This window comes from Rhinopithecus roxellana, chromosome 21, assembly GCF_007565055.1.
Source record: "Rhinopithecus roxellana isolate Shanxi Qingling chromosome 21, ASM756505v1, whole genome shotgun sequence".
In the NCBI taxonomy this organism is placed as follows: domain Eukaryota; kingdom Metazoa; phylum Chordata; class Mammalia; order Primates; family Cercopithecidae; genus Rhinopithecus; species Rhinopithecus roxellana.
In genome coordinates this window covers 11,502,048-11,528,030 of record NC_044569.1, presented here as the reverse complement: position 1 = coordinate 11,528,030, position 25,983 = coordinate 11,502,048, and the positions used below count along the sequence as shown (strand labels likewise).

At 41.2% G+C, this 25,983-nt stretch overlaps 1 protein-coding gene and 1 pseudogene across 1 annotated transcript in view; both read left to right on the top strand.

Moving 5' to 3' along the window:
• ARHGAP28 (Rho GTPase activating protein 28) overlaps nucleotides 1-25,983 on the top strand; it is a 201,759-nt gene that overhangs the window by 56,482 nt on the left and 119,294 nt on the right. The window lies entirely within an intron of this gene.
• On the top strand, nucleotides 7,203-7,947 carry LOC104670219 (annotated as a pseudogene).

Below are 25,983 nucleotides of genomic sequence, written 5' to 3'. Positions count from 1 at the left end.
TGACAATTCTTTATTGCTTCTGACCCACGTGCATCTTTCTAACAAGCTTCTGGCAGAAATTCAACCATCCTGCTACAAAAGTAAATCAAAGATAACTCAAAACGTCACTAACTTTGAACCTGAGAGTCCCTAGCTTATATAAGAATGATCCCTATGAACTAGAACAGTTAAGGGAACTTCATGGGAAATATGAGGCTTGCAGCAAGACGTTGGAAAGGAGAGGAGAGCAGAAGAGGTCCAGGTGCTTCCAGGCAGGGCTGCTGCTTGTTGGACATGAGCTGGACCTACAAGGCCACCCCAGCTTTCAACTGGAGTTCAGGGAAGCTCAGTGACAAGGCCAGATGGCTGCCTAGAATCAGCTGGTCGTATGCAGAAGCCAGACCACTGAGCTGCTGCTTCTGGATAGAATTGGATCTTAACCAAGCATTCACATAAAGTCAGCCCTTGGTAGCTACAGGTCCTGCATAGGCAGATTGAGCCAACCTTGAATCAAAAATATTTGGAGAAAAAAAAAACAATAAAAAATAACAGTATGACAATTAAAAATACAAATTACAAAACCAATACAGTATAACTCTTTACATAGGATTTACATTGTGTTGGGTATTATACATGATCTAGAGATGACTTAAAGTGTGGATAGGATGTGCTTAAGTTATATGCAAACACTGAGCACTGGTGGAATTTGGTATTAGTTGGGGGAGGGGGATATGGAACCAATTCCCCTCAGATGCTGAGGGATGCCTGTATAACATTTAAGCAATGGAGGTGGAGAAAAAAATCGGTCTCTTGGGCCAGGCGCGATGACTCACGCCTGTAATCCCAGCACTTTGGGAGGCCAAGGTGGGCAGATCACCTGAGGTCAGGAGTTTGAGACTAGCCTGGCCAACATGGCGAAACCCCGTCTCTACTAAAAATACAAAAAGTAGCCGGGCATGGTGGCGGGCGCCTGTAATCCTAGCTACTCATGAGGCTGAGGCAGGAGAACCACTTGAACCCAGGAGGTAGACGTTGCAGTGAGCCAAAATCACCCCATTGCACTGTAGCCTACGCAGCAAGAGCGAAACTCTGTCTCAAGAAAAAAAAAATTCAATCAGTCTTGTAATGCCCATGAATTTCACAGTCACAGAACATAATTTTCTTTATTTCTGGTAATAAAATTTATATTCTAACTCTGAGCCCCCACTTCTGACAGACAGCAGAAAAACTCCATCTAATCACAGCCATAGCCAGTTGACTTGATCCAATTTAGCACTTTCTAAGTTGCTTCTGGTTAAAATTCAGGAATATTCAGAATATTTCCCCTTGATTCCCCTCCTTTCCTTCTATTGTTGCTGGAAGCCATTGCATCTGGAGAGGCAGTCAGGGTAGTCAGGCGGACCTGTGTTCTTGACTCAGCCTTCCTCTGCTGTCTGAGCTTTGACCCCAGGGGATTGGACACAGTGCTATTGGGATGGAAACATGGATCTGTGGGGTCGCTCCCACCTGGCTCTCTGATATGAGCTGAGCCTTCAGCCTGTTCCAGTGTCTGGGAGGAACTGTTCACTCTGCAGCCCCTGCCACAGGGACCCTTATCTCTAGCCATGCACATCTGTCAGGCTCTGAGAATCAATCTCTGTCTGCTTCTTTTTCTCTCTCAGCTAAAGTGGGCATCCCTCAGGCTGTGCAGGGAACTCCTGACCCCATCAGTCCCCAGCGGGAGCAGGAGCTGCTGTCTCTGCCCATTCTTCTTGCCCTGGTGACATGCGATGTGTCTCTGAGGCTGCTTCCTTAATCACAAAAGAAGGGAAGCAGGAAGCAAGTGTCTTCCTAGATCCTCCCAAACTTCGTGGAGAAGCCTGTGAGGGCCCCAGCTCCCACCTGACAGACACACTGTGGCCTTGTTCTGGGAGTGGAACACCAAACATATGGCCTCTAATTGCTCATAATGATTTTTTCCTCTCCAAATCCTTTCCTTCTCCCCAGTTTGGATGGGGTGGTAAAAAACAAAAACAAACAAAAAAAAAAACTTGTTTTGCCAGTTGATATCTCTTTTCAAAACTATTTTTATCTCTCTTTTCAACTAGAACCAAGATTCTGGAATTTGTTTGCTGTTTTTATTTTTCTTCCTGACATTTCTCCCTAGGGCAAGTGGTAAACTGGCCAGCCCATATCTCTTGGAATATGGGTTTAGGGACGGGGGCAGGGCAGTGGAGAGAGAGGCACATCAGTCAACAAGCTCTCATATTATCCTGGCATAGAGCACCCAGATCTGACTCATCAGTGAAGGCCCAAGCCAATTTCTCACTTCCTGGAGATTCCAGCTGCTTTTTTTCAGCTGCCTTCCCTGCCTTGGGAAGGTCTGCTATGCTTAGCCAGTGCAACTGATGAGGAGCAGAACATGTCCTTGGTTTAGGGAGCGGTGGGTTGAGGGGGTGAGATAACCTTGTTTTCTAGGGCGAATGGGTAGAAGAGTGTTCACTGTTTTTTAACACATTGAAAAATCCAAATATGAGGTTACTCTTTCTGTCTTTTAATGTTATTCCTAACAGCCTAGATTAGAGTATTAATGAGGAATCCCTTGAAATATACATATAATATGTCACTATCTGTTATATATAATGCCAAGACATTAAGTATTATTATTTTTATTATTATTTTTGAGATAGAATCTCTCTCTCTGTCGCCCAGGCTGGAGTGCAGTGGCACGATCTCGGCCCACTGCAACCTATGCCTCCTGCATTCACGTGATTCTCGTGCCCCAGCCTCCTAAGTAGCTAGGAGTACAGCTGCCTGCCACCACGCCTGGCTAATTTTTTTTTTTTTTTTTTTAAAGTAGAGATGGGGTTTCCCCATGTTGACCAGGCTGGTCTCAAACTCCTGACCTTGGGTGATCCACCCACCTCGGCCTCCCAAAGTGCTGGGATTACAGGTGTGAGCCACCATGCCCAGCCAAGAGATTAATTATGTATCATATTTTATATACAATTATATAGTTGTATATGATGTGTGCCCACATATATTTCTCTAACAAACTTCTGATTGGATCTTTTTAGGAGCTGGCTATTTGGTCTTGGTGCTTACAGTTTCTTATTTTCTTTGGGTCTACTTTCTTTCCCAAATCTTGGAAATCCATCAGTAACATAGTATCTAAATTCTAAAAAGGAGCAGGAGGGTTTTAGACCAGGTGCTCCTGAGACCAAAGTGAAAGCTGGTCTTCCCTTAACTGCCACAGCCAGCTCCAACGTGCTAGTCATTTTTCTCCAAGAGGATCTGTTAAGGCTACTCTGTTCTTCACTTTCTGAGCTGGGCTTTTGATGGCTTCCCAGCACTTGGCCTCAGGCATTCAGCTTGTTTTTCTTTTATCTTTAATGCTGCCCCTACTTACCCACTTGGGGTTCTTTTCATCCTAAAGATTACCTATAGAAATAAACAGGGACTCACTGTAGTTTTTTTTCAATGTTGCCCTCCTTGAGAAGTCCAGACTCTTTGTGTTTTAAAGGTATCAACTTTTTTTTTTTCTTTTTTCTTTTTTCTTTTTTTTTTTTTTTTTTGAGACAGAGTCTCACTCTGTCACCCAAGCTGGAGTGCACTGGCCGGATCTCAGCTCACTGCAAGCTCCGCCTCCCGGGTTCATGCCATTCTCCTGCCTCAGCCTCCCGAGTAGCTGGGACTACAGGCGCCCGCCACCTCGCCCGGCTAGTTTTTTGTATTTTTTAGTAGAGACGGGGTTTCACCGTGTTAGCCAGGATGGTCTTGATCTCCTGACCTCGTGATCCGCCCGCCTCGGCCTCCCAAAGTGCTGGGATTACAGGCTTGAGCCACCGCGCCCGGCCTTTTTTTTTTTTTTTTTGAGATGGAGTTTCACTCTTGTTGCCCAGGATGGAGTGCAATGGCTCTATCTTGGCTCACTGCAACCTCTGCCTCCTGGGTTCAAGCGATTCTGCTGCCTCAGCCTCCTGAGTAGCTGGGATTACAGGCATGAGCCACCACGCCTGCCTGATTTTGTATTTTTAGTAGAGACGGGATTTCTCCATGTTGGTCAGGCTGGTCTTGAAATCCTGACCTCAGGTGATCTGCCTGCCTCAGCCTCCCAAAGTGCTGGGATTACAGGTATGAGTCACTGTGACCGGCCTGTGTATTTACTTTTAACCACAGGACATAATACATTGCTGAATTAATAAAAAGTTCACTCTACTCTTCTCCACTTTGAGAGGCTCTGAGGGGAGCTTATCCACAAACACCCCTTGCCCTCTAGTTCCCAGTTGGGTTTGGCCAATGGGAGGCACAAAAGGCAGTCAGGGACTGGGAAGAAAATGAGACTGGGATGTTTATTCCCCTTTCCCATCCCTAGGAAAACTGTGTTCCTCTATTCCGTACCCAAGACCACAGCTCCTTTCATGACCTTGGCCTACTGTTCCTGTTCCAGCTTTCTTTGGTTTGGGTAACCACTCCCTCCCTTTGGGCTTCCAGTCTGGGGCTGGTGATGCCTCATCCTTCTGGTTGCTAACTGTTAAGTTCTTTAATTTTTTCTTCCACTCATGCTGCTCATATTTTGCAAATAGCCAGACAGACTCTTATTAAAGTCTCCTCAGTGACCTCTTTGAGTTTACTATCTACTTCCTCCCAAGAGCCCAGTCTAATCCATGCAGTCGGAGATCCCTAGAGCGTAGGTCCCTGGGCTGGCTTGCTCCCGGAGGTGTGTCTCAACTGTAGCCCAGCGGTATTTGTAACCCCTGGCAGCTTTGTTAGAAATGCAGAATGTTAGATTCTGCCCCAGACTTCTTGACTCAGAGTCTGCATTTTAACCAGACTCCCAAGTCATTTATATGCACATAGAGATTAAGAAGCACTGCTTTAGGGAGCAAGTAGCCAGGAGCCTGGTTGGGTTTACTTGTTCTGAATGTAATCGCTTTCATGTCTGGGGAAAGCCCACAACTTTTCTTGCTTCTCCTGCCCTGTCTCCAACCTCTTTCCTACCCTGCACCACGGAGCAAAGCTCACACTCCTCTTACCTCTTTCCTTCTTTATTCCACAAAGTGTTATTGAATCCATTCTAAACTCCAGGCAAGGTGGTAGATGTTAAGGATACAAAGAATAAGGAAACATGTTCCTGCCCTCAATTCAATTTAGTGAAGGAATGAAGACATGATCATAGTCAATTTCAGCGCAGTAGGAGGTACATCACAGAGATGAGAACAAAATGATGTGGAAACAAAGGCCAAAGTTACCCAAAGTTCCTTTGCTTGATGAATGTTAAATCCCTCTGTAAAATCCTTTGAAATGTATTGTGTTTTCTAATTTTAGTCACATGTGAAAACACTGAGTAAAGATATCTGATTATAATCCCCTGTCCTCAAGCTTTATTCAAATGTCACATTTGACAAATAGCAGTATCTCTCCCAAGAACAGCTAGCAGTCCATGGAGTCAGAGCTGTTTGTACAGAGGCAGCTGCTGAGCAGCAAATGCCTGGGGGCAGCCAGAGCCTGAGGAAATTAAGGAGCTGATTTTTTTTTTTTATTCCAAAAGGAAATTCATGGAGAAAACACCAAAGGATTCCCTCATAAGCTGTCTTTGGAATTAATTTCAGTGCTTGTTAAAACACCTAAACCCCTCTCTCAGAAGGATTCTCCGATGACTTCCTAATTAGGTTCTCTTCTTTTATCATCGGTAAGGAGCACTCCCCATTTGAGTCCCTGCATAGTTCACATAAGTGAAATAACACAGATTCCAGATTACCTAAGCAAGAGTGGTGGAACACTTTTTCATATCATTGTAACTTTTAAAAAAAAATATTGGCTTAGGGCTTTGAATATTGATTTAACTGTTCATTCATTCATTCAAGAGGACCAGGTGTGTCACTCAAAATTTAACTCTTCCCTCACTCCTTCCTGGCACTATTACTCAGTGGTAAAGACAGCTCCATCACTCTGGGTTCCTTCTTTCCACCTCCAGTGCATCTTTCTACCTCCAGTGCATCCTTCTTTGGCCCAGCGATGCCTTCCATCAGCACAGTTGCTTCCTCCTCTTTGCTTCCTTAGTTTGTGAGCACCCGGCACTTGGATTGGCATCTGTGCATACCTGCAGGAATTGATGCCCTGACTGTGGTCTTGTGCCCCTGCTATGTTGTAACCCTTATTGTATGATAAATGACTAAACCAACCAGCAGGTTTTGAGAATTCCAAGGAAGTGGGTGCAGTTGAGAAACTGAGAAAGGGATGACTGTGCCTATGATGTATAAATGAGCTTCCATGTAGATATGAGCACTAGACTGAGATGGACATTTTCAGGCTTTACTTAGTTTTCCAGTGACTAATACCACACAGTGATAGTGCGTGAAATTAGTTTAGTTGGGCAATATCTGCATTTGAAAAAATGAAATAGAAAAGGAAATAGGTCAGAGTGTATCACACATAATGAGACTGCTTCATGAAATTTTTGTTACATATATGAAGTATGTGTGTGTACTGGGTAGAGATCTAAATTGTGTTTCTTCGTATGGGTTGACATTAAACATTTTTTGGAAAACACTCCTTGAGGAAGTGTCTGTTTCAAATTAGGAGAAGTTTTATTGGGGGGAACAATTGGGAGGGAGGTTTGGGAGAGGAAACGTCAGTTGAACAAAACAGTATTTTGACGTGGAGTGACCAAGGCAGTGATTTCCCGAGTTATTAATTTGTACAAGCTAAACTGCAGCTAGACATTAGTCCCATTGGGTCGTAAGCTTATAGATTACACCTTCTTCATTTTTTTCTATTTTATTTTTCCCTTTCTTTAGTTTTTAGTAAAGGATTTTTTGACAAATTGTCCTGTCATATATACTTAAAGAAAAATTTATGCCAGTCTAAAAGGGCTAGGTGTAAACCCAGATCAAGATAAGTTGGTGTCAATGAGGATAAAAATGTGAGAACCCAATGGAGAAGAGCAGTCCTTAGGAAGGAACAGTTGGAGCTCAGTTTTTCTCACCACTCTCTTCTCCCACCATTCGGGGTCTGCACCGTCGTCCCACCGTAACCTCCCAACCACGCGCCCCTCCGCATGCCTTTTTGGGATGTGCTGACCACTTCATTCTTTGAAACTATTATTCCAGTGTCCTTGCTATTGATAGGTGAATCCCTGAAAAACATGATATAAGATTGTACCATTTAAAATTTGATGAAAAGATCAATACAAATTATCCTCACAATAAGAACTGCCATTCAAAACTTTTAAAGCGACCACTAGAAAGATGGCGGAGCAAGAGCAAAGAAAAATCCCTTTGGTTCCAGAAAATCTGCTGAAAAAGAGGAAGGCTTATCAAGCCCTCAAAGCCACCCAGGCAAAGCAGGCACTTTTGGCAAAGAAGGAGCAGAGGAAAGGAAAAGGGCTCGGGTTTAAGCGACTGGAATCATTCCTACGTGATTCCTGGCGGCAGAAACGTGACAAGGTGCGTCTCAGACGACCAGAAGTGAAACCTCACGCCTTGGAATTGCCAGTTAACATTCCTTGGCCTTTGTTGTACGCATCAAAAGGATTGATGGCGTGAGTTTACTGGTGCAGAGAACCATTGCAAGACTTTGCCTAAAAAAATTTTTTAGTGGTATCTTTGTAAAAGTCACCCCCCAGAACTTAAAATGCTGCGTATAGTGGAACCTTATGTGACCTGGGGATTTCCAAATCTGAAGTCTATCCGAGAACTCATTTTGAAACGTGGACAGGCCAACGTCAAGAATAAGACCATCCCTCTGACAGACAACACAGTGATTGAGGAGCACCTGGGGAAGTTTGGCGTCATTTGCGTGGAAGACCTCATGCATGAAATTGCCTTCCCAGGGAAGCATTTCCAGGAGATCTCATGGTTCTTGTGCCCTTTCCACCTCTCAGTGGCCCGTCATGCTACCAAAAATAGAGTGGACTTCCTCAAAGAGATGGGCACACCTGGCTATCGGGGTGAACGCATCAATCAGCTCATCTGCCAGCTGAACTAGACCCAGGTGTCAAACTGCGGTAAATTTTTATCAATGAAGTGGAAGCATGTGTTTAATTGTTTTGGGAATTTTTATCAAGTATCTTCAGAGAAGATTATTTCCTGCTTTATCTTTAAAAACTGGAAAGGAAGGGTCAAAGAAAAGACAGTAGCTGACTGGGCGTGATGGCTCACGCCTGTAATCCCAACATTTTGGGAGGCTGAGGCGGGCGGATCACCTGAGGTTGGGGGTTCAAGACCAGCCCGACCAACATGGAGAAATGCCGTCTCTACTAAAAATACAGAAATTAGCCGGGCATGGTGGCATATGCCTGTAATCCCAGCTACTCGGGAGGCTGAGGCATGAGAATTGCCAGGCGGAGGTTGCGGTGAGCTGAGATCACGCCATTGCACTCCACCCTGGGCAACAAGCGAAACTCCATCTCAAAGAAAAAAAAAGACAGTAGCTTATGTTCATGGCAAGCACCTCTCATCACAGTCCAGTTCCAAGGAAAAATTCCAGTGTTTGCTACATTGGGTGATGCATCATCTGAAATCAGCACATTCCGTGGAGGAAGGAGTCCTGCTTTGTTGCATCTATCTTAGGGTTTAATGTTGGTAAATGAGTCACTCTAGCATTTGTACAAGGCTCCCTAAGACTCCTGCAGCAGTTGACCAAGCGCAAGGACATAATTGAATCTGGAGAGTCCTAGGACCTTGTTTTGAAAAACACTGGAAATACACATAGGAAGAAAGGCATACAAATAAATGTTCACTTGTCTCTGCAAAAAAAAAAAAAAAAACTTTTAAACCTACTTGCTATGGCTATTGATATATAAATATTAATAGCTATAAAAGCTATTTGCTGTGGGGGAAAAAAAATCCCTAAAATAGCAAATTTTCTTTTTTATTTTTATTTTTTGAGACAGAGTCTTGCTGTGTCACCCAGGCCGGAGTGCAGTGGCCGGATCTCTGCTCACTGCAAGCTCAGCCTCCTGGGTTTACGCCATTCTCCTGCCTCAGCCTCCCGAGTAGCTGGGACTACAGGTGCCTGCCACCACGCCCGGCTAGTTTTTTGTGTTTTTTAGTAGAGATAGGGTTTCATCGTGTTAGCCAGGATGGTCTCGATCTCCTGACCTCATGATCCGCCCGTCTCAGCCTCCCAAAGTGCTGGGATTACAGGCTTGAGCCACCGTGCCCAGCCTGCAAATTTTCTTTTCAGAGCTCAGTTTCTTACCAGCAAATTTTTTTATTCTCTAGGCTTTTCCCTTTGGCCTAAAAATATTGAAATGTTCTCATGTGATCATTCATTCACAACTGAAGTTGGGGCCAGGCACGGTGGTTCATGCCTGTAATCCCATCACTTTTGGGAGGCTGATGAGGATGGATCACCTGAGGTCAGGAGTTCGAGACCAGCCTGGCCAACATGGTAAAACCCCATCTCTACTAAAAACACAAAAATTAGGCAGGCGTCGTGGTGGACACCTGTAATCCCAACTACTGGGAAGGCTGAGGCAGGAGAATTGCTTGAACCTGGGAGGTGGAGGTTGCAGTGAGCCAAGATCGCGCCACTGCACTCCAACCTGGGCAACAAGAGTGAAACTCCGTTTAAAAATAAAAAAATGAATTGAAGTTGCCCTTGTAAATGTATTTTGAGGATAAGAAAAAAAAATAAGAATCAGCATCTCTTGAGTGAAGAAAGTTATTTAAACTACATTCTTATTATTTACTTTTCCTTTATACCAATGATATATCATTTGCTTTCATGTTTTAGGTAGAGATCATCAATGAGAATGGTTATTAAGACTCTTTTTTTTTTTTTCAGGGCTGTAGTCTGTAACTGGGGAAATCTTTCATGTAGATTGGTGATTTTCAACAGTGGAAGGAAGTTTAAAAAATGCGTTCTATCTGGGCCCCACCCCCTGAAATTCTGATTGTTTTTATCTAAGATAATACAGCATAAGCCTGTGGCACAGACATTAAGACTTTACAAAGCTGTGATGTGCAGGCAAAGCAATGGCACTTTGAATTTTAATCTGGTGGGTTGGCTTTCCATAGGTGTCCCCATAGGTGTTTTCTGTTTCACTTTCCAAAAACACAGTTTTAACCAGTGTTATCATTGTCTATTAAAAGTGTTAGACGTAACTCTCAAAGACAACTGTATTTTAAATATACAGGTACAAGAGATTTCTTAATGTAAAAGTTTAATTCCAACTTCTTAAATAATCTAACTGCTATCCATCACAGTTGGACTGACAGTTGGATTACTCCAACTGTAATTTCCTCTTTAACTGATTTGAGTAGTTCTGCTTTGTTCCATGTATTCTGGTTCATTCTGCCTTTTGTCTAGTCAGAAAATACAGGTTGGCTTCAGTTTCTCCTGGCCTTGAGGCATCTGCATGTCCGTAGTTGATAAGGTCTGGATCTGTATCCCTGCCCAAATCTCATGTTGAATTGTAATCTGCAGTGCCGGTGGTGGGGCCTGGTGGGAGGTGATTGGATTGTGGAGGTGGAGTTCTCATGAACAGTTTAGCACCACCCACCCTTGTTACTGTATAGTGAGTTCTCGTGAGATCTGGTTGTTCCAAAGTGTGTAGCACCTCCCTCAGCCCCTTCCTCCTGCTCCGGCCAGGTGACGTGCTAGCTCCCCCTTTGCCTTTTGCCATGATTGTAAGTTTCCTGAGGCCTCCCCAGAAGCCAAGCAGATGCCAGCATCATGCTTCCTGTACAGCCTGTGCAACTGTGAGCAATTAAGCATCTTTTGTTTATGTAATAAATTACCCGGCCTCAGGCATTTCTTTATAGCAATGCCAGGATGGTGTGCCAGACTGTATCAGAGACAAGTGATACAAAGATGACCAAGATACAGTATTTGCCCAGGAATAAGAATTCCTGTGGCCACCTCTGTCTTATATCAAGAGATAAGTGTGAAACAGCATATCCACAACAGTGTTTTTGAAGACAGTGTGAGTGGCTCCCAACTCTACCAGCAAAGGCTCCAAAGGAGTAATGACATTTGAATTGAGTCTTAAAGGATAAATGTATTACTTGGCCTGACAATGCAGGAGAAAAAGACATTTTTGTCAAAGGTATCAACCTTGTAAAAATGCCACAGTTCATGACTTGTACCAGTGAAGGTAGCAAGGTCTGTGTGTTGGTGATGAATTTGCAGGGGATGAGGCTGAAGAAACAAGACTTGGGAGAGAGGGTGTGAGACCTTTTTATGACATGCATAGAGTTGGCACCTCAGCCTTTGCATGGTAGGGAGCCAGCCGAAGGCTACCTCCATGACAGATCTACACTTCGAAAAGACAGGCCAGGTGCAGTGGTCAGGAGTTCGAGACCAGCCTGGCCAACACAGCGAATCCCGGTCTCTACTAAAAAAAAAAAATAATTAGCCAGGCATGGTGGCACACACCTGTAATCCCAGCTACTCGGGAGGCTGAGGCAGAAGAGTTGCTTGAACACAGGAGGCGGAGGTTGCAATGAGCCGAGATCATGCCACTACACTCCAGCCTGGGCAACAGAGCAAGACTCCATCTCAAAAAAAAGGAAGATACAACTAATCTGTATTCCTTTCACCAGAGATCAACACCACTAACAATTCTTTCCAGTCATTTTCCCCTGCGTATTTTACATACGTAGGAAAATTTTACATCCCAATGTTTAATTTAACACTATGAAAAGCATTTCTTCTTATAATAAAGACACTCTATTAGTATACTTTTGATGGCTTCAAAATTACTTTTGTATAGATGCAAAATTAAAATATCAATTTTTTTTGTTGTTGTTTTTTGAGTCAGAGTCTCACTCTGTCACCCAGACTGAAGTGCAGTGGCACGATCTTGGCTCACTGCAAGCTTTTCCTCCCGGGTTAAAGCGATTCTCATGCCTCAGCCTCCCTGGTAGCTGGGACTACAGGTGCACACCACTAACCCCGGCTAATTTTTTGTACTTTTACAAAATACAAAGAGAGACGGGGTTTCACCATGTTCGTCAGGTTGATCTCGAACTCCTGACCTCAGGCAGTCCGCCTGCCTCTGCCTCCCACAGTGCTGGGATTACAGGCATGGGCCAGTGCACCCTGCCTCAAATTGTTTCTTGAATGTTGTTTCCAAGTTTTCATAAATAACTTTGTATGTAACATTTTTGGGCATAAAGTTGCCTAAAATTATTACTTTCATAGGCTAGATACCTTAAGTACACTTAATGATTTAAAACATACTTAACATTAAGACTTTAATGTTGCTATATTGATTTTTAGTAAAAGTACAAAACTTGTGCTTTAGAGTTTAGACATATTCCGGATACAAGATAGTTTTGTTGGATTTGGCGAATGCTTGCCCTAGGAGAATAAAAAATGATGAATTAGTCAACAATATTCCAGTTTTCTAATTTGCCAGACTTAGTAAATGGTATCATCACCAACCAAGAAACACAGAAGATACAGGGAGAGCAGATTTTGCAGAAAAGATAAGGAGTTCTGTTTGGGACATGCTGCCTTTAATATACTGCACTGGGAGAAAATCCAAGTAGAAGAGAGTGTACAAGTGAAAATGTGCAATGGAATCAACAAGAGGGGTGGGGAGTCCACCTACCTAGATTTGAGAGCAGTTTGGCAAATAATTGTTAGTAAATGTCATAGAAATTCGTGGGAGAGAGAAGTTGATAAGAACAGAGGGGTAGAGGGTGAAACAGAGGAACACTGCCACCTCCCAGGGTTGGGTACAAGAGGAGCCAGGGAAACAGACTAAGAAAGAGTGATCAGGGAAACCGGGAGATAGTGTTGTCACGGAAGCCTGGAGTGTGAGATTTTCCAGAAAAGAAAGAAGGAAAGAATGAATGGTCTGTAGATCCATTACTTAGTACTATCAGACACATTGTCCCCTCTTGTTATCTCATAATGAAGTTTATAGATAATGTAATCTACTTGTGCACAAAATTTTAGAAATTAATATAATGCCCCAACTATAATATGAAGTGTATTAGTCAGGGTTCTCTAGAGGGACAGAACTAATAGGAGGTATAGATATAGATATAAATATATGTATATAGATATATAGATATAACGGGGAGTTTATAAAGTATTAGCTTACACTGTTACAAGGTCCCACAATAGGCTGTCTGCAAGCTTGAAGAGCAAGGAGAGCCAGGCTCAGTCTCAACACTGAAGAGCTTAGAGTCCGATGTTTGAGGGCAGGAAAAATCCAGCACAGGAGAAAGACGCAGACTGGGAGGCAAGGCCAGTCTCTCCTTTCCATATTCCTCTGCCTGCTTTATATTCACTGGCAGCTGATTAGATGGTGCCCACCAGATTAAAGGTGGATCTGCCTCCCCCAGTCCACTGACTCAGATATTCATCTCTTTTGACAACACCTCACAGACACACCCAGGATCAACATTTGTATCCTCCAATCCAATTAAAGTGACACTCAGAATTAACCATCACATAAAGGAAAAAGTAAAAGGAAAGTATATTTTGTATTATAAGTATTTAAATATGTAAACATTGGGACATGACTAAAACTGACTGAACACATTGAAGGAGTCACTTGGTTGGTCTGATGTGCAGAATTACCATGCATGCTACAAATGGAGAGGGGTCTACTGAGCTGTATTGCTTGTGGTGCTGCAGATGACTTGAATTTCCAGAATGGTGAGTATTTGAACAAAACAATGTATAGTTTTCCCTCAGATTACACTATGGTTGTATTGCTATAAAATCCTATGTATAAAAACACATTTTATGAGTACTTATTGTATGATTCCACTTATTTAGAATTCTATAAAGTGCCAGGTTTTTTTCTTTTGTTATTTATTTATTTATTTATTTATTTTGAGACAGAGCCTCACTCTGTCACCCAGGCTGGATTCTCCTGCCTCAGCCTCCCGAGTAGCTGAGATTACAGGCACCCACCACCACACCCAGCTAATTTTTGTATTTTTAGTACAGACAAGGTTGCACCATGTTGGCCAGGCTGGTCTCGAACTCCTGACCTCAGGTATCTGCCTGCCTCGGCTTCCCAAAGTGCTGGGATTACAGATGTGAACCACTGTGCCTGGCCTAAAGAGCAAATAAATTTGTAGATTCAGAAAACAAATCATGGTTACCTGGAGATGGATGTAGAGGAAGGGATGGAATTACAAATGCATGTGAGAAGACTTTTGTAACTGAGAGAGGTATATGTGTCCTCAACTGTCATGATGGTTTCATGTCTGCATACAAACGTCAAAACTCATCAAGGTTGGCCGGGCACAGTAGCTCACACCTGTAATACCAGCACCTTGGGAGGCCAAGGTGGGCGGATCACGAGGTCAGGAGATCGAGACTGTCCTGGCTAACAGGTGAAACCCCGTCTCTACTAAAAATGTAAAAAATTAGCCGGGCGCTGTGGTGGGCACCTGTAGTCCCAGCTACTTGGGAGGCGGAGGCAGGAGAATGGCATGAACCCGGGCGGCGGAGCTTGCAGTGAGCCAAGATAGCGCCACTGCAGTCCGGCCTGAGCTAAAGAGCGAGACTTCCGTCTCAAAAAAAACACAAAACTCATCAGGTTGTACATTTAATACATGTGCAGTTTATTGTTCATCAGTTATGTTCAATAAATTTTTTTCAATAAATGTTTACTAAAACTGAGCAAAAAAATACATTGGATAGCTATGTCTACAACTGCATTCAGCTCTGATAGTTATAAGCAGGGATTTGAAAGTCCTACATGACATAGGACACTTCTTTCTTATGCAGGACTGTCCATGCATTTTAGGACTCCTAGCATTCCTGGCCCAGCCAATTAAATGCTAGCCCTTGCAGCAATCAGAAAGCACTCCCACAGCATTCCAGAACACTCCCTATGGACTGATACAGTACAAGGGGAAGCAAGGGTTCCCAGCAGGAAGTGCCCCTCCTTCATTTTAGAGTTCTGGCTAAGCAAGAAATCGGGGAAAATAACATAACGGCACGGTAATCGTGACCTCGGTGGGACTCTGTAGTTCTCCCTCCTGTCGGCTGATGGAGTTGTTCCACTGTGTCTACATACATTGCTCCAATCCCTTTTTTCCTCAGAGCTATAGGTTCTTAGGTTAACTCATTAGACATATGAATGTTGCTGTTCCCCTTAGCACTGGCTCTCATCCAGCCGCTTTCCACCCCACTTACAAATGACATACGTTCCCTAAAGCTACTTCCAGTCTGATGCTCACATTTACCTCGTTCAAACTGTATTTCAAACACTAAGCAAGACATAATGAAAACCTTGAAAGAAACAACGTCTTATTCTGCATGATTTGTTGTGGCTTTTATACTGATTATATTAGGTCCAAAAGTTTTCCGCATTTCTTCCCAAAAGGCTATTTTACTTTAAGTCATGACTGGGGCAAGTGATTTGACATCTACAGCTTCTGTTTCTTCATAATTAACACACTTACGAGACACAATAAATATGGAACCCTAGAATGCTGTAGAAGTGTAAGGTCCATCATTGCGATGGGCCGTAATTGACTACAGAAGGCCTTGGTATGTAACAATAGGTAAGGTCTTTTTATGCTCAAAATAAGGACAGATGAGGAATATTGCTCCTCTAATAATTATCTGACCTGTTGTTTTAAGGATTCAGGCCACAGATGCTCTTCTTATATATACCTCTATTTTGTTTCATGTTTATTTTTTCTTCTTCTGCATTCTGTCTTCTTACAACCAAACGGAATGGACAGCTTTGAGGTGGACAGAGATAGGGTGGAAGAAGAGAGTTAAATTTAGGGCTCTAAGGTTATGCTATAATTGGAAGAGAACTAAAGAATTACAGTTGATTTTCAGGAAACTATTTGAATGTCTTTCCCTATTCACCCTTTTCCTCCACCTTCATACATATGTAAAGTCATAATGCGAATTATAAAGTGTTTCTTGGCAGTGACATTTAAAAGATTGTTGGTTACTCTCTGTGTTCATCAGTAATAGATGTATATTGGCTTCTAATATGCTGAGGACTCGATTTAGATTTGTCATTCATTCAAAGGGACCCATGAAGGCTAAAGGTAGTCAAAAAGGATACTAGATGATTTACAATGTAATTGGAAAATATTCTACTCAGACTCATTTATCAGTATAGGAGTGTCCGAGATTGCTTGCTAAAGGCTCTGTTAGATCATTCATGCAATGGAAATGAAGAGGAGAGAGAGGCTATACTTTGTAAATTCTGTATGTTAATAAAATGAGTGCTTGGCCGGGCGCGGTGGCTCAAGCCTGTAACCCCAGCACTTTGAGAGGCCAAGACGGGTGGATCACGAGGTCAGGAGATCAAGACCATCCTGGCTAACATGGTGAAACCCCGTCTCTACTAAAAATACAAAAAAAAAAAAAAAAAAAATTAGCTGGGCTTGGTGGCGGGCGCCTGTAGTCCCAGCTACCGGGGAGGCTGAGGCAGGAGAATGGCCTGAACCCGGGAGGCGGAGCTTACAGTGAGCCGAGATGGCGCCACTGCACTCCAGCCTGGGGGACAGAGCAAGATTCCGTCTCAAAAAAAAAAAAAAAAGAAAGAAAGAAAAAGTGTATGATGTACAGTTCTAGACTTAAGGTGTTGCAAAATAGACACACAGAAAATTGATTGTGCTTAAAATAGCTGCCACATTTGTTCTGTTTTCTACCACATACCTCACTAGACATGATAAATACTTCTTTCCCAACCTCTATTGATCCTCCCCACAAATTAAGTTTCATAACAGACTACCAAATTTTGTTCTAGTTCATATTCTTTTTTTTTCCTTCATAATGCAATGAGTAAACTGTAGTGGCTTTCATTTATGTTTTTGCCTGACTTCAAAACACTGAAGATATTGTCCATTCTAAAAATGGGCTCATGCTTCTTGAGCAGGTAACAGGAAAATGGGGAGACAGTCGTGTGAATTGCAGAGGAGCCTTGAACTGCCCATCCTCACCGGGAGGAACTTGGGCCTCCGCTGGCAGGTGACGATGTGCATTACTGCTCTATCCCTCACAGGACACTGCCTTGTCTCCCTTGACCTGTGATTTTAAAAATTCCCTGTGGTCTTCAGTTTTTCTTATAAATTCTTTTAGATTGGCTTTTAGGGTCTAAACCATGTATTTCTGCTCTTGCCTTTTGTTTGTTCAATAGAACTTGAGACTCTGAATTCTAAAACCACATGGTCAATTTAATTTTTTTTATGTTTGGTACAGGGTCTTGCTCTGTTGCCCAGGCTGCAGTGCAGTGACACAGATCATAGCTCACTGCAGCCTCGACTTCCTGGGCTCAAGCAATCCTCCCACCTCAACCTCCAAAACAGCTGGGATGACAGGTGCATGCCACCACTCCTGGCTAATTTTTAAATTTTTTATAGAGGCAGAGTTTCACTGTGTTGCCCAGGCTGGTCTCGAACTCCTGGGCTCAAGTGATCCACCTGCCCGGGCCTCCCAAAGTGCTGAGATGACAGGTATGAGCCACCATGCCTGGCCTAATTTTTCAATTGCAATTTTTCTTAGATGCATGAAGAAAAGTTAAACAGATTTAAACAGAGTTTCTGGAGAAATCAACTGAAGCACTGAAGTTTTATTTTCACAGATTATCATTTGACTATTTTCCTGGGTATTCATTTTATTAAGACTAATTTTCTAAATTCAGGAGTGGATCTTAGAGCACTTTCTCTCTTAGGGAGTGGATCTTTACACAAAGATTCAGAATCAGAGTATGAAAAGCAACGTGTTTTCATTGATTCTCCTATTCTTTCTGAGATCCAGCAAGAAGAGAACTGGAGGGGTCCCTGCCAGAAAGAAGAGGGCTCCAGCAGGGCACAGCCTGTGTTGATGGTGACAAGATGGGAGGGTCACTCTTCCTAGGGGAACAGCGTATTCCCCTAGGCTGGGGAAAGGAGAGGATCTCTCTGTGTGTCCCAGGAAAGCACACAGCTGCAGCCTGGGCCCTACACACATTCTTTTGCTCTAGACCAGGGACTGGCAAACTTTTTCTGTAAAAGACCAGTTGTAACTATTTTCTGTTTTGCAGGCCACGTGACCTCTTTTGTAACTACTAACTCCACACGGGCAGCTGGCATGCAGTCCCGGACTGTACATGAGCAAGTGAGAGGAGCTCTATGTCACTGTGGCTGTGTTTTAAAAAGCCAGCAGCTCTCCAGATTTGTCTGTGGGTTGTAGTTCACTGATCCCTGCTCTAGGTCACGCTTGGCATTCTCGCTGGGCAAGCTGGGTGTAGCCCCTACGTGAATGGTCAAGTTCCCATTCACAGAAAGAGTCACCAGATATTTAGAGGCTGGGCTTCCCTAAGTGCCTGTGTTCATCAGGATATGGCCTGGGACATTCCAAGGGAAGTTTTAAAACATACAGCCAGGTAACAGGTAGATCCTTGCATTTCATATATAGCATTGGAGCCTAAATTCAAACTACAGCATATGACAAAAGCCAGACCATCATGTCTAAAGCCTATGGGCTTCTCCTGCATTTCAGCAAAGTCTGGCCAATGGATGAATGAATGTGCCTAACAAAATGTATAGCAACATGCATGGGTGATATTCCAAATATGTAATAACTCTTAAGAAGGCCCAGGTACCTACCAAACCTACCAAGAGAAACAGGCCTTAGCGGTAGACAACCAGCATGATTTTGTATGGGTGAGCACTTGCTGAAAAGAAGTTGTCAATAAGTGATAGCAGAGTGCATGCACACATGCATTCAACTATTTATAAAAATATATACACATGTATACATACATACATTTTTTTCAGAGCATATTGAGACCACTTGAGCTTCTCAACATGCATTTCTACATTACAAATCTTCAGCTTCCCTCACCTGCCTCCCCCCAGCACCCCTGCTGGACTCCCCCTCCTTCCCACACATCAACTTCTCTATTTCTAAAAGTTTCCTGGCCCCTGCCTTCAAAAATGCCAAGATATTCTTCATTCTGTAACAATAGCCATTTTATTGAATACAATATTTTGTATTTGATGTATAGGTCATTTTCTTCAGAAAAGGTAGATTGTCATGCAGGCTACGAGATCGGATAACCAATAAACTTCAGTCATTCTGAAGTTAATCTCGCTGTCTTTTCTTTCTTCTCTGAATTGTAAGTTCAGCTTTGTTGTTATTTTCCAAAAATACATTATTAGAACATCCTATGGGTCTTATACATAAGGAGATTGGCAAGTGAACCTATTTGGCAAATTCCCATAAAATCTTTGGTGATTTAAAGGATCAAGGTTCCCTATTAGTCTACAATGACCTACTTGTTTTCTTTCTCCTTTTTGTGTGTACACACACACACACACACACACACACACTTTTGTGGTTTTATATTTTATTCAAAAATAATTGAAAATTTTAAAATGATTCTTAAATTAAGAAATAACAAATGGAAAATTAGAAACAGACATTAGCCAGGTGTCTGGTAGGTGGAGGGGTCTGTGAACTGGGCATGACAATTAAATTAGGTTCATTTAGACAAACTTCAGAATTCACCAGAGGGAGAAATTTGTATGTATGTGACCAATAAATATTTATTGAAAGTAAATAGACTTTGGGGCCCTATTTGTTTCCTACCTATTCTTGTCATCCGGGTGTTATATAAGGTTAACTTTCTGGAGTCAGGTGTATCCACTTATAAAATCTGCCTTGATTTGGGAAGAGGTGCGTTTTGTTGTTGTTGTTGTTGTTTTTAACCAGCAACTCCCCACCTGAAGCAAGACTTCAGAAATGGAAAAAAACTGGATCACTTTGTTGCTTTTGGAGTTTTTTCTCTGTCACTTGGAGACTGGAAAAGACAAGGTGGCTGCCAACTCAAGGATTTCCGCCTTCTGGAGGCCACATAGCCCGAGCATCTGTGTTTGCTTCAGAACATTGTCTGAGGCTAAAATGGTCCTGGCAGTTGTCTCTTGGACCATACTTACAAGTTAAGGACTCTGGATCTTCCTGAAACTGTGTATGATATTTCTCCCCCACCTCCGTCTTCCCAGTCTTCTGTTGCCTTTTGTCTTCTATAATAGCAGAGCTTTGTTATCTTTTTAGAACTGGCACTGCTTGGAACAGGTTTCTACAATTTGGAGGCCTGTGAGAAGGGAAACTAGAGAACAGTGATTAACTTTAGATGATGTATTTAGGAATACAATTTTTTTTTTTTTTTTTGAGTCAGAGTCTCACTCTGTCGCCCAGGCTGGAGTGCAATGACGCAATCTCGTCTCACTGCAACCTCCGCCTCCTGGGTTCAAGCGATTTTCCTGCCTCAGCCTCCCGAGTAGCTGGGATTACAAGCGCCTGCCACCATGCCTGGCTAATGTTTGTATTTTTAGTAGAGACAGGGTTTTCCCATGTTGGCCAGGCTGGTCTCGAACTCCTGACCTCAGGTGATCCACCCGCCTCGGCCTTCCAAAGTACTGGAATTATAGGTGTGAGCCACCGTGCCCAGCCTGTAAATTATTAAGCCTATACAATAACTTTCTGAAATATGTTTCTTCAATACAGCATTCACTTTAAAAAGCTCATTATTCTAAGCAAAGTAACTCAGGAATGGAAAACCAAATATGATACCTTCTCACTGAGATCTAAGCAACGAGGATGCAAAGACATACAGTGTGATATAATGGACTTTGGGGACTTGGAGGGAGGGTGAGGAATAAAAGACTATGTATTGGGTACAGTGCACACTGCTCAGTTGACTAGTGCACTAAAATCTCAGAATTCACCGTTATAGAATTCAACCATGTAACCAAAAACCACTCGTGCCACCAAAGTGATTGAAATAAAAAATAAAAAGCATTTCCATATATACTTACAATTCTTTTGTGTTTATGCATTTAATATTTACTCATGTGAAACATGCATCATGCTAGACCCTGTGACAGACTGAGGGATGTCAGAATTAATCTAACGTCATTTCTAATTCCAAGTAGTTTAAAATTAGATAATTGAGATAAGTCATGTCTTTCAGCCAGTGAACTACAAGATGATAAGTGGTATGTGTTGGCAGATCCTTTTCATCTGGGAGGATCAGGGATGATATCCTAGAGAAAGTACTACTGACTTCAGTTCCTGACTTGTCTGTTCAAATCTTTAGCTCATTAAAAAATACAGTGGTTTCTGCTCAAGGAAATAAGAGCAGATACAAATAAATGGAAAAGCATTCCATGCTCATGGATAGGAAGAACCAGTATTGTGAAAATGGCCATACTGCCCAAAGTAATTTGTAGATTCAGCACTATCTTCACCAAGCTGCCATGGACTTTCTTCACAGAATTAGAAAAAAACTACTTTAAATTTCGTATGGAACCAAAAAAGAGCCCATATAGCCAAGAAAATCCTAAGCTAAAAGAACAAAGCTGGAGGCATCATGCTAAAGTCTGACTTCAAACTATACTACAAGGCTACAGTAACCAAAACAGCATGGTACTGTTACCAAAACAGATATATAGACAAATGGAACAGAACAGAGGCCTCAGAAATAACACTACACATCTACAACCATCTGATCTTTGACAAACCTGGCAAAAACAAGCAATGAGGAAAGGATTCCCTATTTAATAAATGGTGTTGGGAAAACTGGCTAGCCATATGCAGAAAACTGAACGTGGACCCCTTCCTTACACCTTATACAAACATTAACTCGAGATGGATTAAAGACTTAAACATAAAACCTAAACCATAAAAACCCTGGAAGAAAACCTAGGCAATGTCATTCAGGACATAGGCATGGGCAAAGATTTCATGATTAAAACACCAAAAGCAATGGCAACAAAAGCCAGAATTGACAAATGGGATCTAATTAAACTAAAGAGCTTCTGCACAGCAAAAGAAACTGTCATCAGAGTGAACAGGCACCCTACAGAATGGGAGAAAAATTTTGCAATCTATCCATCTGACAAAGGGCTAATATCCAGAATCTACAAGGAACTTAAGGAAATTTACAAGAAACGAAAAAACCCATCAAAAAATGACTAAAGGGTATGAACAGACACTTCTCAAAAGAAGACATTTGTGCAGCCAACAAACATACGAAAAAAAGCTCATCATCACTGGTCATTAGAGAAATGCAAACCAAAACCACAATGAGATACCATCTCATGCCAGTTAGAATGGTGATCATTAAAAAGTCAGGCAACAACAGATGTTGGAGAGGATGTGGAGGAATAGGAACACTTTTACACTGTTGGTGGGAGTGTAAATTAGTTCAACTATTGTGGAAAACAGTGTGGCAATTCCTCAAGGATCTAGAACAAGAAATCCCATTTGATCCAGCAATCCCATTACTGGGTATATTCCCAAAGGATTATAAATCATTCTACTATAAAGATACACGTACACATATATTTATTGCAGCACTGTTGACAAAAGCAAAGACTTGGAACCAGCCCAAATGCCCATCAGTGATAGACTAGATAAAGAAAATGTGGCACATATATACCATGGAATACTATGCAGCCATAAAAAAGGATGAGTTCATGTTCCTTGCAGGGACATGGATGAAGCTAGAAACCATCATTCTCAGCAAACTAACACGAGAAAAGAAAACCAAGCACCACATATTCTCACTCATAAATGGGAGTTGAACAATAAGAACACATGGACACACAGAGGGGAACATCACACACTGGGACCTGTCAGGGGATGGGGGTCTAGGGGAGGGATAGCATTAGGAGAAATATCTAATGTAGATGAGGGGTTGATGGGTGCTGCAAACCACCATGGCACATGTATACCTATGTAACAAACCTGCATGTTCTGCACATGCATCCCAGAATTTAAATTAATTTGAAAAAATACAGTGGTTTGATTATTACTGAATTTTGAAAGTTCTTTATGTATTCTGGATGTAAGTACTTTATCAGATATATGATTTGCCAATATTTTCTTGAAGTATGTGGGTTTTCATTCTTTTGTCAATGTCTTTTGAAGAGCAGAAGAATTGTAAGTCGTGGATTGTGCGTTTTGTGTCCTATCTTTGAACTATGCCTAAGCCAAGGTCACAAAGATTTTTATTTTCTTTTGTGTTTTCTTCTAGAAGTTTTAAAAGGTTTTAGATTTTACGTTTAGGTCCATGATCCATTTTGAGTTAATTTTTGTATATGGTGTGTGATATGAAGTATGGATGAAAGGCCTTTAAAATTTTTTTGCATGTGAATTTCTAGTTGTTCCGGTACTATTTATTGAAAAGGTGATCTTTTCCACAGTTAGCTGCCTTTGCACCTTTGTTGAAAATTAATTAACAACACATGTGTTAGTGTATTTTGGGGCTCTATTCTGTTCTAATCTGAGTCTATTTCATGGCTGTACCACATCGCTTTCTTACTATAATTTTATAACAAGTCTTGAGGCATGTAGTATAAGCGTGCTGACTTTCTTCTTTTTCACAGTAGTTTTGGCTATTTCAGGTTCTTTGCATTTTCATAGGAGCTTTAGAAAGCTCATCAATTTATATGAAGAAAGCCTGCTAGGATTTTGGTTGAGATTTCATTTGAATCTTGAATATATTGATCAACTTGGGGAGAATTGACATCTTTTTTTTTAATGTGACTTTTAAAATTGGCTATATAATGTACACATTTTGGGGGTACCTAAGATAATTTAATATATAGATATAATTTGTAAAGATCAAATCAGTGTAATTGAGATACCCATAACCTTAAATATCTGTCTTTTCTTTATTCCAGAAACATTCAAATTATTCTCTTCTTAGCTATATTGAAATGTATGATAAATTATTATAAATTGGCCACTGGTCACCTTACTGATCTATCAAACACTGGATCTTATTTCCTCTAACTGTAAATTTGTACCCATTAATTAACCTCTCTTCATCCTCTACCCTTTCTAGCCTCTGGTAACTGTCAATCTACCTTTTATCTTAATGAGATTCATAGTTTTAGTTCCTGCAAATGAGTGAAAACATGAGATATTTGTCTTTCTGTACTTGGCTTATTTCATTTAACATAATGACGTCCAGTTCCATCCATGTTGCTTCAAATGACCAGCTTTCGTTCTTTTTAATGGCTGAGTAATATTCCATCGTGTAGGTATACCACATTTTCCTTATCCATTTATCCATCCGTTGATGAGCATTTAGATTGATTTCCATATTTGGCTATTGTGCTACAGTAGACATGAGAGTGCAAATATCTCTTTGCTATATTGATTTCCTTTTATATATGTGCAGTAGTGGAATTGCTGGATCATAGATCATATGATAGTTTTTTTTTTTTTTTTTAAGACGGAGTCTCACTCTGTCACCCAGGCTGGAGTGCAGTGGCGAGATCTCAGCTCACTGCAACCTCTGCCTCCTGGTTTCAATTAATTCTCCTGTTTCAGTCTTCTGAGTAGCTGGGATTACAGGTGCCTGCCACCACGTCTGGCTACTTTTTGTATTTTTAATAGAGACAGTGTTTCACCATGTTGGCCAGGCTGGTTTTGAACTCCTGACCTCAAGTGATCTGCCCACCTTGGCCTCCCAAAGTGCTAGAATTACAGGCTTTAGCCACCGTGCCTAGCCTATTTTTTGTTTTTTGAGGAACTTCTATACACTTTTTCATAGTGGCTATACTAATTTACATAACATCTTAAAATACTAAATCTTCCAATCTTTGAACAAGTTATATCTCTTCCTTAATTTAGATGTTCTTTAATTTCTCAGCAATGTTTGCAGTGTTCACTGTACAGATCTTGTACATCTTTTGTAGAATATTTCATGCTGTTGTAAATGGCATTGTTTTTAAAGTTTTGATTGCTCACTGCTAATACATAGAAATACAATTACTGCTCTTTCTATATTACTCAGGTATCATAACTTTGCTAAATTCACATATTAATTTTAGTTGCTTTTAATGTGTTGTATAAGATTTTCTAAATATAAATTTTTTATGATATCTACATATAGATAGTTTATTTATTTCTTTCCAATCTGGATACTTTTTCTATCTTTTTCTTGCCTGATTGCATTGGTTAGAACTTCTAGTACAATGTTGAACAGAAGTGGTGAGAGCAATCATCCAGGTCTTCTCTTTGACCCTAAGAAAAAAAATTTAGTCTTTAGTCATTAAATATGATAGTACTGTTTTTCCTAGATTCCCTTTACAGGTTGAGGTAGTACCCTTCTATTTCTAATTTGCTAAGAATTTTTTTACAGGAATGGATACTGGATTTTGTCAAGTACTTTTTTCCCACATATTGTGATGATCATGTGATTTTTATTTTTTCCTCTGTTAATATGATGAATTCCATTGATTATTTTTCAAATGTTAAATCATCTCGGTAGTCCCAGGATGAACTCCATTTGGTTATGATGCATTGTATTTTTTATGTAGAGTTAGATTGATTTGCTAAAATTTTGTTAATTAATACTTGTGTCTATGTATATAGGGGGCATTGGCTGATGGCTTCCTTTTCATGTTATGTCTGTCTTGTTTTGGTATTTTGGTAATGCTGCTCACATAGAATGAGTTAGTGAGTGTTCTCTCCTGTTCAATTTTCTGAAAGAGCTTTTGAAGAACTTTTTTTAAAGAAGAAAAATAATAAGAAATTATTTTTTTCTTAAATGTTTGTAGTAATTCTCTGACGAAGCCATCTGGACCTGGAGTTTTCTTGGTAGAAAAGTTTTAAATTACAAGTTCAATTTCTTTAATAGATAAAGGGCTATTCAGGTCATCTATTTCTTCTCGAGTGAGCTTTGGTAGATTGTGTTTTACAGGGAATTCATCTTTTACACTAAGTTGGTGAGCTTGTTGGCATAAAGTTATTTGTCATATTCCAATATTTTTCATTGAATATCAGTAAAATTTGTAGTGATGTCACCTCTCTCATTGCTGATATTACTAATTTGTGACTTCTCTTTTTCCTGATCCATCTGAATAAAGGTTTATTAATTGTAGTGATCTTTTCTAAAAACAAGCATTTGGTTTCATTGATTTATTCTTTTTTTTTCTGTTTTCTGCTTCATTGTTTTTGGTTCTGGCACTTGTTATTTCCTATTTTTTCTGCTTATTTTGGATTTAGTTTGCTATTTTTCTCTTTTAAGATCAAAGCTGAAGTCATTGCTTGGACATTATAGGTGTTTAA